Raw genomic sequence first — 10,721 nt, forward strand, 5'->3', positions numbered from 1 at the left:
TTAAACTTAATTAAACAAAATAAGCAATTAAAGATAATTAAACAAAATAAGCAATTAAAGATAATTAAACAAAATAAGCAATTAAAGATAATTAAACAAAATAAGCAATTAAAGATAATTAAACAAAATAAGCAATTAAAGATAATTACCAATTATAGGTAATTAAATTTTTACACGAGTCTAAACTATAACATCTGTTTGTGTACAAGTCTACGGAATCTGTTTAAGCGCAGACCTACAGAATATTTTTGTGCAAAGGAGTATAAAATCATTTCGTTCACAGGCCTAAGGAATATTGTTTTACACAGGCCTCTGGAATATTGTTTTACACAGGCCTATGGAATATTGTTTTACACAGGCCTATGGAATATTGTTTTACACAGGTCTACGGAATGTTTTTGTGCAAATCTGCATGGAATCCTTTTGAGTATAGGAGTATGGAATCTTCTGTGCACAGGGCTATGGAATTTTTTGTTCATGGGTCTATGGTATATTTATGTGCACAAGTCTGAAGAATCTTTATGTGCACACAAGTCTGAAGAATCTTTATGTGTACACAAGTCTGAAGAATCTTTATGAGCACACAAGTCCTAAGAATCTTTATGTGCACACAAGTCTGAAGAATCTTTATTTGCACAGGTCTATGACTTCTGTTTGTGCACAGGTCTATGGAATCTGATTTGCTCATTTCTATGACATCTCTTTTTGCGCAAGTCAATAACATTTGTTTATGCTCAAGTCTAAAACATCTGTTTGTACACAAGCCTAAAACATCTGTTTGTGCACAAGTCTAAAACATCCCTTTGTACACAAGACTAAAACATCTGTTTGTGCACAAGTCTATTCCATCTGTTTGTGCACAAGTCTAAAGCATCTGTTTGTGCACAAGTCTAAATCATCTGTTTGTGAACAAGTCTATAAGACCTGTTTATGATCAATTCTATAACACCTACTTGTGAACAAGTCTATAACATCTCTTTGTGCACAAGTCTATAACATCTGTTTATTCACAATTCTATGACATCTGTTTGTGCACACGCGAATGACTTCTGTTTATTCACAATTCTATGACATCTGTTTGTGCAGACGCGAGTGACTTCTTTCTGAGCAAAGGTCTACGGAATATTTTTGAGCACGGGTCTACGTATTATTTTTGTGCAAATGGGTTTGAAATCTGTTTGAGCATAAGGGCACTGAAAATGTTTGTGCATAACTCTATGGAATCTGATGTGCACATGTCTATAACATCTCTTTTTGCGCGAGTATGCGACATTTCTATGTGCACAAGCCTGTGATTTCTATTTGTGCACAAGTGTACGAAATATTTTTATGCATTGGTGTACGGAATATTTTTATGCACAATTGTACGGAATATTTTTGTGCACAGGTGTACGAACTGTTTTTGTTCACAGGTGTAGGGAATATTTTTGTGCATAGGTGTATGGAATATTAAGGTGAAAATGGATTTGGAATATTTTTGTGCACAGGTGTACGGAATATTATGGTGAAAATGGATTTGGAATATTTTTGTGCACAGGTGTAAGAAATATTTTTGTGCACAGGTGTACGTGATATTTTTGTGCACAGGTGTACGTGATATTTTTGTGCACAGGTGTACGTGATATTTTTGTGCACAGGTGAACGTGATATTTTTGTGCAAATGGGTAAGGTACATTTTTGAGCATAGGGATATGGAATGTTTTTGTGCAGAGGTCCATAGATTATTTTTGTGTACAGGTATATGCAATGTTTTTGTGCAGACGTCCGTGGAATGTTTTGTACACCGGTCTAGGACATATGATTGTGCACAAGTCTATGGCATCACTTTGTGCAAAAGTCTAAGGGATGTGTTTTTGCACAAATATTTGACATCTATTTTTGCACAAGTCTATGGTATCTGTGTGTACAGGTCTACAAAATATGTTTGTGCACAAGTCTGAAGAATCTTTATGTACACAAGTCTACGGAATCTCTTGTGCAAATGTCGGTGACATCTCTTTTTTGAGGAAGTCTATGAAATCAGTTTTTTACACAAGCATATGACATCTGTTTGTGCACAAGTCTATAACATCGGATTGTGCAAAACCGTGTGACTTCTGTTTGTGTACAAGTCTGTGAAATCTATTTGTGAACGAGTCTGCGTAATATATTTGTGCGCAAATCTATGGAATCTGTTTATTCGCTAGTCTACGGCATCTGTTTGTGCACGGGTCTTCGGAAAATGTTTGTGTAAATGAGTGTGGAATATTTTTGAGCATATAGGGGTATGGAATGTTTCTGAACAGGTCCAAGGCATGTTTTTGTGCACAGGTCTATGTCACATGTTTATACAAAAGCCAATTGAATATTTTGTGCATAGGTCAATGGAATATTTTTGTGCACAGCACGGTTTTATGAAATATTTTGTGCGCAGGTCTAGGAAATATTTCTGTGCAAATTGTTATGGAATAGTTTTGTGCTATGGGTATGAAATCTTTATGTACACAGGTCTATGGAATCTTTAGCGCGCAGGTCTAAGGAATCTTTATGTGCACAAGCATATATAATGTTTTGCGCACAGTTCAATGAAATATTTTGTGCACATCTCCATGGAATCTTTTGTGCACAGGTCTATGGAAACTTGATGTGCACAAGTCTATAGAATGTTTTTGTGCACATGTCTATGACTTCTGTTTGTGCACAAAACTATGGAATCTGGTTTGAACATGTCTATGCCATCTGTTGTGCACAAGCCTGTGACTTCCACTTGTGTACAAGTCTACGCAATTTGTTTGTGCACATGGCTACCGAATCTGTGCACAGATCTCCGGAATCTTTTTGTACACAGGCCTACGGCATCTGTTTGTGCACATGTTTACGGAATTTGTTTCTTTACAGGTCTACGGCATCTGTTTGTACACAGGCCTACGGCATATTTTTTTGAGCACAGGTCTAGGGAATCTTTTGTGCACAGTTTTATGGAATCTCTTTGGGCACAGTTTTATGGAATCTCTTTGGGCACAGGTCTATGGATTATTTTTGTGCACAGGTCTATGGAATCGTTTTGTGCAAATGGGTATGGAATCGTTTCGTGCAAATGGGTATGGAATCTTTATGGAAACAGTTCTATGACTTCTGTTTGTGCACTAGTCCGTGGAATCTGATGTGCACATATCCTTGACATCTCTTATTGCACAAGTCTATGATGTATTTTTGTGCAAGTCTATGACATCTGTTTGTGCACAACCCTGTGACTTCCGTTTGTGTCCAAGTATCCGGAATCTGTTTGTGCACATGTCTACGGTATCTGTTTGTGCACGTGTCTAGGGTATCTGTTTGTGCACGTGTCTACGGTATCTGTTTGTGCACAGGTCTACGGAATATTTTTGTGCACAAGCCTACTCAATCAGTTTGTGCAGAGGTCTAAGGAATCTGTCTTTGCAAAGGCCACTGCATCTGTTTGTGCACAGGTCTAAAGAACATTTTTCTGCAAATGGATACGGGATATTTTTGTGCAAATGGATATGCAGTATTTTTGTGCACTGGTGTACGAGATATTCTTGAGCATATTTTTGAGCATAGGGGTATGGAATTTTTTTGTGCAGAGGTCCATGGAATCTTTTTGTTTACAGGTATATAACATCTCTTTTTGTACAAGTTTATGACATCTCTTTTTGTACAAGTTTATGACATCATTTTGTGCGCAAGTCCATGACATCAGTTTGTGCTCAATTCTAAGGGATCTGTTTGTGCACAATTCTAAGGGATCTGTTTGTGCACAATTCTAAGGGATCTGTTTGTGCACAAGTCTACGGGATCTGTTTCTACACAATTATATGACATGTGTTTTCACAAGTCTATGTTATCTACGAAATATGTTTCTGCACTGAGGGTGACCACAAATAACCTTGTAATAGTTATAGGAAAATAGAAAATTTACAATTGATTTACAGGAAATTATAGGAGACTAGCTGTTACCCGCGGCATCGCTTGAGTGTAGTAAGAACTTCCATCAAGTATGGGTGCATTTTACTGATTCGACTAATATTTTTGTAGCATCCTAGGAGCGAAGGCACTCGGCGTCGCCCATCAGCTCGTCGGGACATTTTTTATTACTTTACACGCAGACATTCTATAAAGAATGGTTTTTAAATATCTGGCCGCCATTTAAAAATGATGGCAACAAATCGATCCCGAAAGACCATTCAGCCCGTCTATAGGTTACAGGAATCCAGTGTACTAAATATTTGTGAAATCGGTTTAAACGCGCGGACTTTCTTACAAAGAGAAGATTTGTTACATTTCTGGGCGCCATTTATTAAGATGGCGGCGGAATGGAAAAATCTTTCTTAGTACGCGCCTACTACTTACGAGTAACGTTCCTCCAAATTTTCAGCCTTCTGGGGCCTGCGGTTTGGGCTGGGCGATGATTATCAGTCAGTCTGTCAGTCAGTCAGGAATTTAATTTATATAGATATAGCATAAGTTTATAAGATATGTTCCATAAGTGTGTCACTCGTTAATGAGAGCTTGTCATGAAGTGACGTAGGTGAAACGTCATAGATTCTCGTAAAGCGACGCCTAGTGAGGCGCTGTCAAAGGCTTAGTACAGACTAAAGAGGAGGATGGACTGCAAAACCGAGTGTAGTCAATTCTCACGTCGTTCTTGAACTAGCTCTCATTAAGCCTCTAACATTACGAAGTATGGGTAGTGATATACTTATGGAACATATCTTATAAACTTATGATATAGATGTATAATTAAAAAACAGGTAGAGACAAGAGAACTACTCTTGAAAAAATAGCAAAATATAGGTTGCAAATGCTTTGAAAGTAATAAGCCAAGATTTACAAAGGAGCTTTGGTTTAATTATAACAATAAGATCGTAAGATATGTTACATAAATTTGTCACTGGAAACCGAGAGCTTGTCTCGAAGTGACGTAAATGAAACGTCATAGATTCTCGTAAAGCGACGCCTGATGAGGCCCTGTCAAAGGCTTAGTACAGACTAAATAGGAAGATGGAGTAGAAAATCGCGTTTAGTCAATTCTCGCGTCGTTCTCGAACTAGCTCTCATTAAGTCTCTAGCATTTCGAAATATAGGAAGTGTCATACTTATGGAACGTAATCTTAGAAACATATGCTATAACTTTAAAACATCACAGACTTCCCTGACAAATATTTTTAGAGGCTTCCATAGCTTTGGTGATATATAACAAAACCAAAAGTGAGAGCGCACAAAATATCTACAATTTCAAAAAATAGGAAAATATAGGAAAATTATCGAAATTATAGGAACTAATAGAAAGACATCCGAAAATAGGAAAAATTATAAAATTTGGGAAATGTGGTCACCCAGCGCAGGTCTATGGAATATGTTTGTGCACAGGTGTATAGATTGTTTTTGTACACAGGTCTACGTAATAATTTTTTAGCCTAAGTCTTCGGAATCTATTTGTATTATTGCATCCACTGTGCTTTGCACGTGAAGACGACGGGAAGGCAATTTGAGTTGGACTGGGCGTTGAAGCAATCAAGTTCAAACGCGATAACTAATAAACGCGCAACACCACAAGACTTAAATGGAGCGATTGCTTTTCAGTATACGTTTTAAAATACTAGTTTCTAAACAGTTTTAATTCATATTAAGACTGAAGTTACAGATATTAATAAAAACTGTCTTTGTACACAAAGACGCGAAAAAGTAAGAGATAAGTGTAGAAAATTAATTGTTTGAAGTAACAGATATTCAAATTTTCATTTTTGAAGACGTGATTATAAAACATCAATTATTTGAAAAAATTTCTTATCTTAGTTTTTTTCACAAAAATTTCAGAGAAACTACCTTGATACTACTGTTTATTTTCGAGAAACATTTGCTTCGAGGAAGTTCAAATACTCGGATATCTGAAAAATAGAGCTAGAAGTATTTATTTTTATATTTCAAAATTGAAAATATTGCGAACCGAAAATTACATTTGCCCTTTGACTGTGATGTAGTTATTAGAGTCAAAAGGATCTGTAGCTTGATCGTGATCTTTTGAGAGATATACAACACGTCAATTTTTGGAACCTCGAAAGCTTTAAAATAAACGAACACGTTTTGTTAAGTTTTCATGCTTGATTTTGTCTGCTATCAAAAATTTTCTGCCCATTTTATTCTCCTTATAGGCCCGAATACTCAAACTAACTCTAAATTTTAAAAAGAAAATAAAATGCATACGTTTTCTATTTTTAAAATGATGCACATGTTTAAGGATAAAATATTTTACTTAAGGAATTTTGGTGAAAAAAACTAAGATAAGAAATTTTTTCAAATAATTGATGTTTTATAATCACGTCTTCAAAAATGAAAATTTGAATATCTGTTACTTCAAACAATTAATTTTCTACACTTATCTCTTACTTTTTCGCGTATTTGTGTACAAAGACAGTTTTTATTAATAACATTTGTAGGTCTAATAAAGGAGTCTTTCTATCCCCTCTCATTTTTTACCAATCGTAAGTAATGAACTCTACGATCATGATCATCGTTTGTAACACATCCACTTTAACATAAGTTTCTCTGCCGCCGTATTCTGCAGGCTTAGCCTTCCCCGCCCCCTTGGATTCTCCTCGCTCATTGGTCCGGAGCGAAATTGGATTCTCTCTTCTGAGTGGCGGAAACGCTTTCGTCACTATTTTGGATTCTGTGACGTGCCAACGGGAGAGCATTCGGAACGTTCGCCCTAGAAAATTTCCGTAGAAAGTTTCTCTCGCTTTAGTGACGTCATAGTGTTCCACTATTTCGGGTATTTTCGGTAGGTATCTTTCTAGGCTTTATATTTAGAAGTTGCGATTTAAAATCAGACTCAAAATCTTCAGTTGCGAAATGTAACGAACAAACTTTCGAGTATTTTGTATTAATTTTGTCTGTTTTAATCTTCTCTATCCACCTCTTACGAACCCACGTTTCAACAGGAAACTTGTGATAAGAAACGCCGGTGTTTTTGGTTTTCATGACGTTGTTCACACAACCAACTACTGCTCAGTTGTAGCCCGGCATTTTAAAAACCTATAATTTTAAATTTTGTTATTTCAATTCCAATTATTTAAAACAAAATGATTATCATGCCATAGCCGACTTGTATAAATAAAGGCCTATAGGTGATCCTCGGTTTTTTTTCTGATATTGGCAATGGCCTTCGTGATCTGCCGCCGCTAGATGTCGTTCTTAGGGGGAAAATTTTGTGGCGGGAACTTCAAAACGAATGAAAATGCCAATAGGAGAAAGCTTACTTTTTGCCTTGAGGTTGGTTTTTTTTTTTTTTTTTTGAATAAAGTAAGGCAGTTTATTTAGAAGTAATACATTTACTTGATAACAATATATTTGTCTTTATCTCATTTAAAGTGCGTTTAGAAAAGTATGTTTTCTAATTTTCTATCACAGTACAATGTAATATTTTCAAAATAAGTGTTTTGATTAGTACCTAACATATGAAATTTTTTGAATCACATTACAAATTTGCATATTTTCGGGGGATCATTAGGGGTTTGACAAGCTTATCTAACATAATATCACATAAATTAATATATACATATCACAGTAGGATTGAAAAAGTTTAGTAACTTATTGCGTTATTGCATACTTTATAATACCTTAAATATTTTGGCGAGGTAGAAACGTTAAGGGTTCTTTGACAAAATCAGATACAAATCCTACGATGATTTATAATTTGTAATTTAATATACTTTTGATTTGTAATTATAATTTTTTATTTGAGGTTCATGTAATTTGGCCAACCCTGTGAATATGCCTATATTTACCAAAACATTACTGGGGTATTTTAGGGCAAGGAATGGGGGTGGATACGAAATCTGAGAGAAATACGCCCCTTAACTGCGGAAACGATTGGGTCTGGTGGGACACTGAAAATGGGGGAGGAATAGGTATATATTAATTTATGTGATATTATGTTAGATAAGCTTGTCAAACTCCTAATGATCAACTATGCCAAAGATATAAGTGACGTTGAAGAAACAGTCAAAACGTACAAATAAAAACCCTTACCCCGAAAATATGCAAAGTTGTAATGTGATTCAAAAAATGTCATATGTTAGGTACTAATCAAAACACTTATTTTGAAAATATTACATTGTACTGAGATAGAAAAGTAGAAAACATACTTTACTAAACGCACTTTAATAACATAAAGACAAATATATTGTTATCAAGTAAATTTATTACTTCTAGAAAAAACTGCCTTACTTTATTCAACAAAAAAAACCCCAACCTCAAGGCAAAAAGTAAGCTTTCATTTTCATTCGTTTTGAAGTTCCCGCCACAAAATTTTCCCCCTAAGGGCGACATCTAGCGGTCGCTAAAAAATTGGTATGCCGCCCCATGGGTAGCTTCCTACCTATAGGCCTTTATTAATACAAGTCGGCTATGATCATGCTTACAAAATCTAAGCCTTACCAGCAGGACGATGCAACGCAGCATGGTGACTCGGGCCTCGGGGAGCGCCGTGCGTAGAGACCCGGAGACCTTCCTACGCGCCTCAACCGTCCAAAAAAACTTTGAATTTTGAAACGCGAAACTCGAGTCAAAACTCAAAAGCGCTTCCAAAGGGCGGTCCTGGTTCTCTCTCTGCTGTCGCGCGGAACTTCTTTAGTGGAACACTACTACGCAGGCTAGGAAATAAGACAGGTTTACAGGTCAAAGACCAGTTTATTAATAGCTTGGACCACTTTTTTTATTCAAAACGTGAGGGTCACTGGTCCCAATGACTAGTTTATTAATTGCAAATCTATAGGAGAACAAGGGTGGGGACCAGTCTGGAGACCAGTTTATTATTTCGGAAACTAGGGGGTCACTGGTCCCAAGGACTAGTTTAAAAATTATGCTTATTTCCCAGCCTGCTACTACGTCATCTTAGGGGGGCGCGCGCTCTCTACCCTCCCAACCAGCCACCGCGAAATTCCCTTCCAAAAACAGGCTCTATACTCTAACCTTATAGTGCCTGCACGATTTGACCGACCTTGGTGACGTGCTAGGTCGAAAAAACAGGCAGATGCTGGGCGGGAATTTTAAACAATTCTACACTGAAAGAGCTGTCGTTCAACCTTAAAACCCGGTTAACCAGTTTGGGATTTCGGTTACATTTCATTGCTGAACGCACCGAAAGCAGACGACAGCATTTATTCTCTTTCCTACAATGGCCGCGATCGGTGGTGTTCTGCTAGCTGATATTGCTTTGGAAGAAGAGGAACGGTTAATTTATCGAAGAATTAGAGGAGATGGATTTAAGTTACCCGACGCTGAATTTTTGCGCCAATATCGAATGTCGAAGGTGAAAGTAGAGAAGCTGTGCGAGATGTTAAAGCCCGAACTCGAGAAAGAGCGCACCGGAGGCTTATACGTTCTTACTGTTAAAGACGAAGTGTTGGTGACATTGCTTTTTTATGGCTCTGGCTCTTTCCAACACAGCCTTGCCAGTAACTATGAACATGGAATGAGCCAACCATCAGTTAGTAGATCCATTGGTCGAGTTACTGATGCCATCAATGAAGTAATGCGGCACTACATTCGCTTTCCCACTGGAAATGCTGAAGTGGAAGCTATCAAGGTTCGTATTTATTTTGAGACGACAGATTGCGTTTCACAATTCTAAAATTTAATACTTCTTTTTCAGGCGTCATTCAGAGCCAGGTGCGTCTTTCCTGATGTTCTTGGAGCTATAGATTGTACCCATATCCAAATTAAAGCACCAGCTGTGTGGAACCCAATGCCCATCTTGATAGGCATGGGAATTATTCCATTAATGTGCAATTGGTAAATGATATACTATCTAACTATAGGCAAACTGACAACTAACAGTTCTTTATCATGCTATAGATATGTGACAATGAAACCCGTATAAGGGATCTTGTGGCTCAATGGGGTGGTGGCACTCATGATGCCTTTATTTGGCGTTTCTGTGGCGTGCTGGAAGATTTTAAGGCTCATAAAATGCCTGAAGGTTATCTTCTTGGAGACAGTGGCTATCCTCTTCAGCCATTTTTAATGACCCCCCTTCGTCAAGCCAGAACGCCGAATGAACAAAGATACAACCAACGTCACATGTCAGGTAATTGATGTTTATTAATCTACGCATTGTTACGTAAATAATATAGGGCTGTAATATAACGCTTCAATATTGTGCCAATTTGTTGTTGAGTTTCTTTGTTAAAAGCAGGAGCTACAGAGCAAGGCTTTGCAAAGGCACACACATTGACGTAAACATTTTTGTTCATTAGGTCGCAACGTTATAGAAAGGGTCAATGGCATTTTGAAAATGCGATTTCGATGTTTGGATTCGTCCGGAGGAGTCTTGTGCTACAAGCCTGAGAAAGTGAATGATATCATAAGTGCTTGCTGTCTCCTTCACAACTTCTTGTTGGGCGAAGCAATGCCTGCAGAAGACGGTAAATTACGTTTAATTATCGCGTTCATTTTAGTTGTCGTGTCCTCAACTGAATGCCTGTGTTTCGTTTTAGTATAGTTTTGTACGAGAGAAACCCTGTGATCTACCTTTTCTCTTAGTTCACGTTTATTTCCTTTGTCATGTGTCAGTGTTTGTTTTAGTCTTCAATTTTCCAATTAATTCACTATGAATCTCCTTTATACTCCTAAGTTTTAAACACTTAAGGTGCGTTTTCAAAGGAGCGTGTTGAGGGTAACAATCGAGCGGGAGCGAAAAAAAAACGAAAAATTCTCGC

The 10,721-nt window shown here is 37.2% G+C and overlaps 1 long non-coding RNA gene across 2 annotated transcripts; it reads right to left on the reverse strand.

The window, feature by feature from the left end:
- Positions 1 to 3,376: 3,376 nt before the first annotated feature.
- LOC149705295 (uncharacterized) lies at positions 3,377 to 8,901 on the reverse strand. 2 transcript variants are annotated; one of them, XR_016381595.1, is made up of 3 exons: positions 8,440 to 8,901; positions 6,478 to 7,035; positions 3,377 to 3,466 (listed from the first exon to the last, which is right to left on the reverse strand). It is a non-coding gene; the product is annotated as an uncharacterized LOC149705295 (long non-coding RNA). The 2 variants fall into 2 exon arrangements; XR_016381594.1 differs by having other exon boundaries at positions 3,377 to 3,803.
- Between the last annotated feature and the right edge of the window lie 1,820 nt (positions 8,902 to 10,721).

The sequence above is a fragment of the Phalangium opilio genome, unplaced genomic scaffold (assembly GCF_054372755.1).
Source record: "Phalangium opilio isolate 3A_F unplaced genomic scaffold, DU_Popi_V2 ptg000014l_1, whole genome shotgun sequence".
Taxonomy (NCBI): domain Eukaryota; kingdom Metazoa; phylum Arthropoda; class Arachnida; order Opiliones; family Phalangiidae; genus Phalangium; species Phalangium opilio.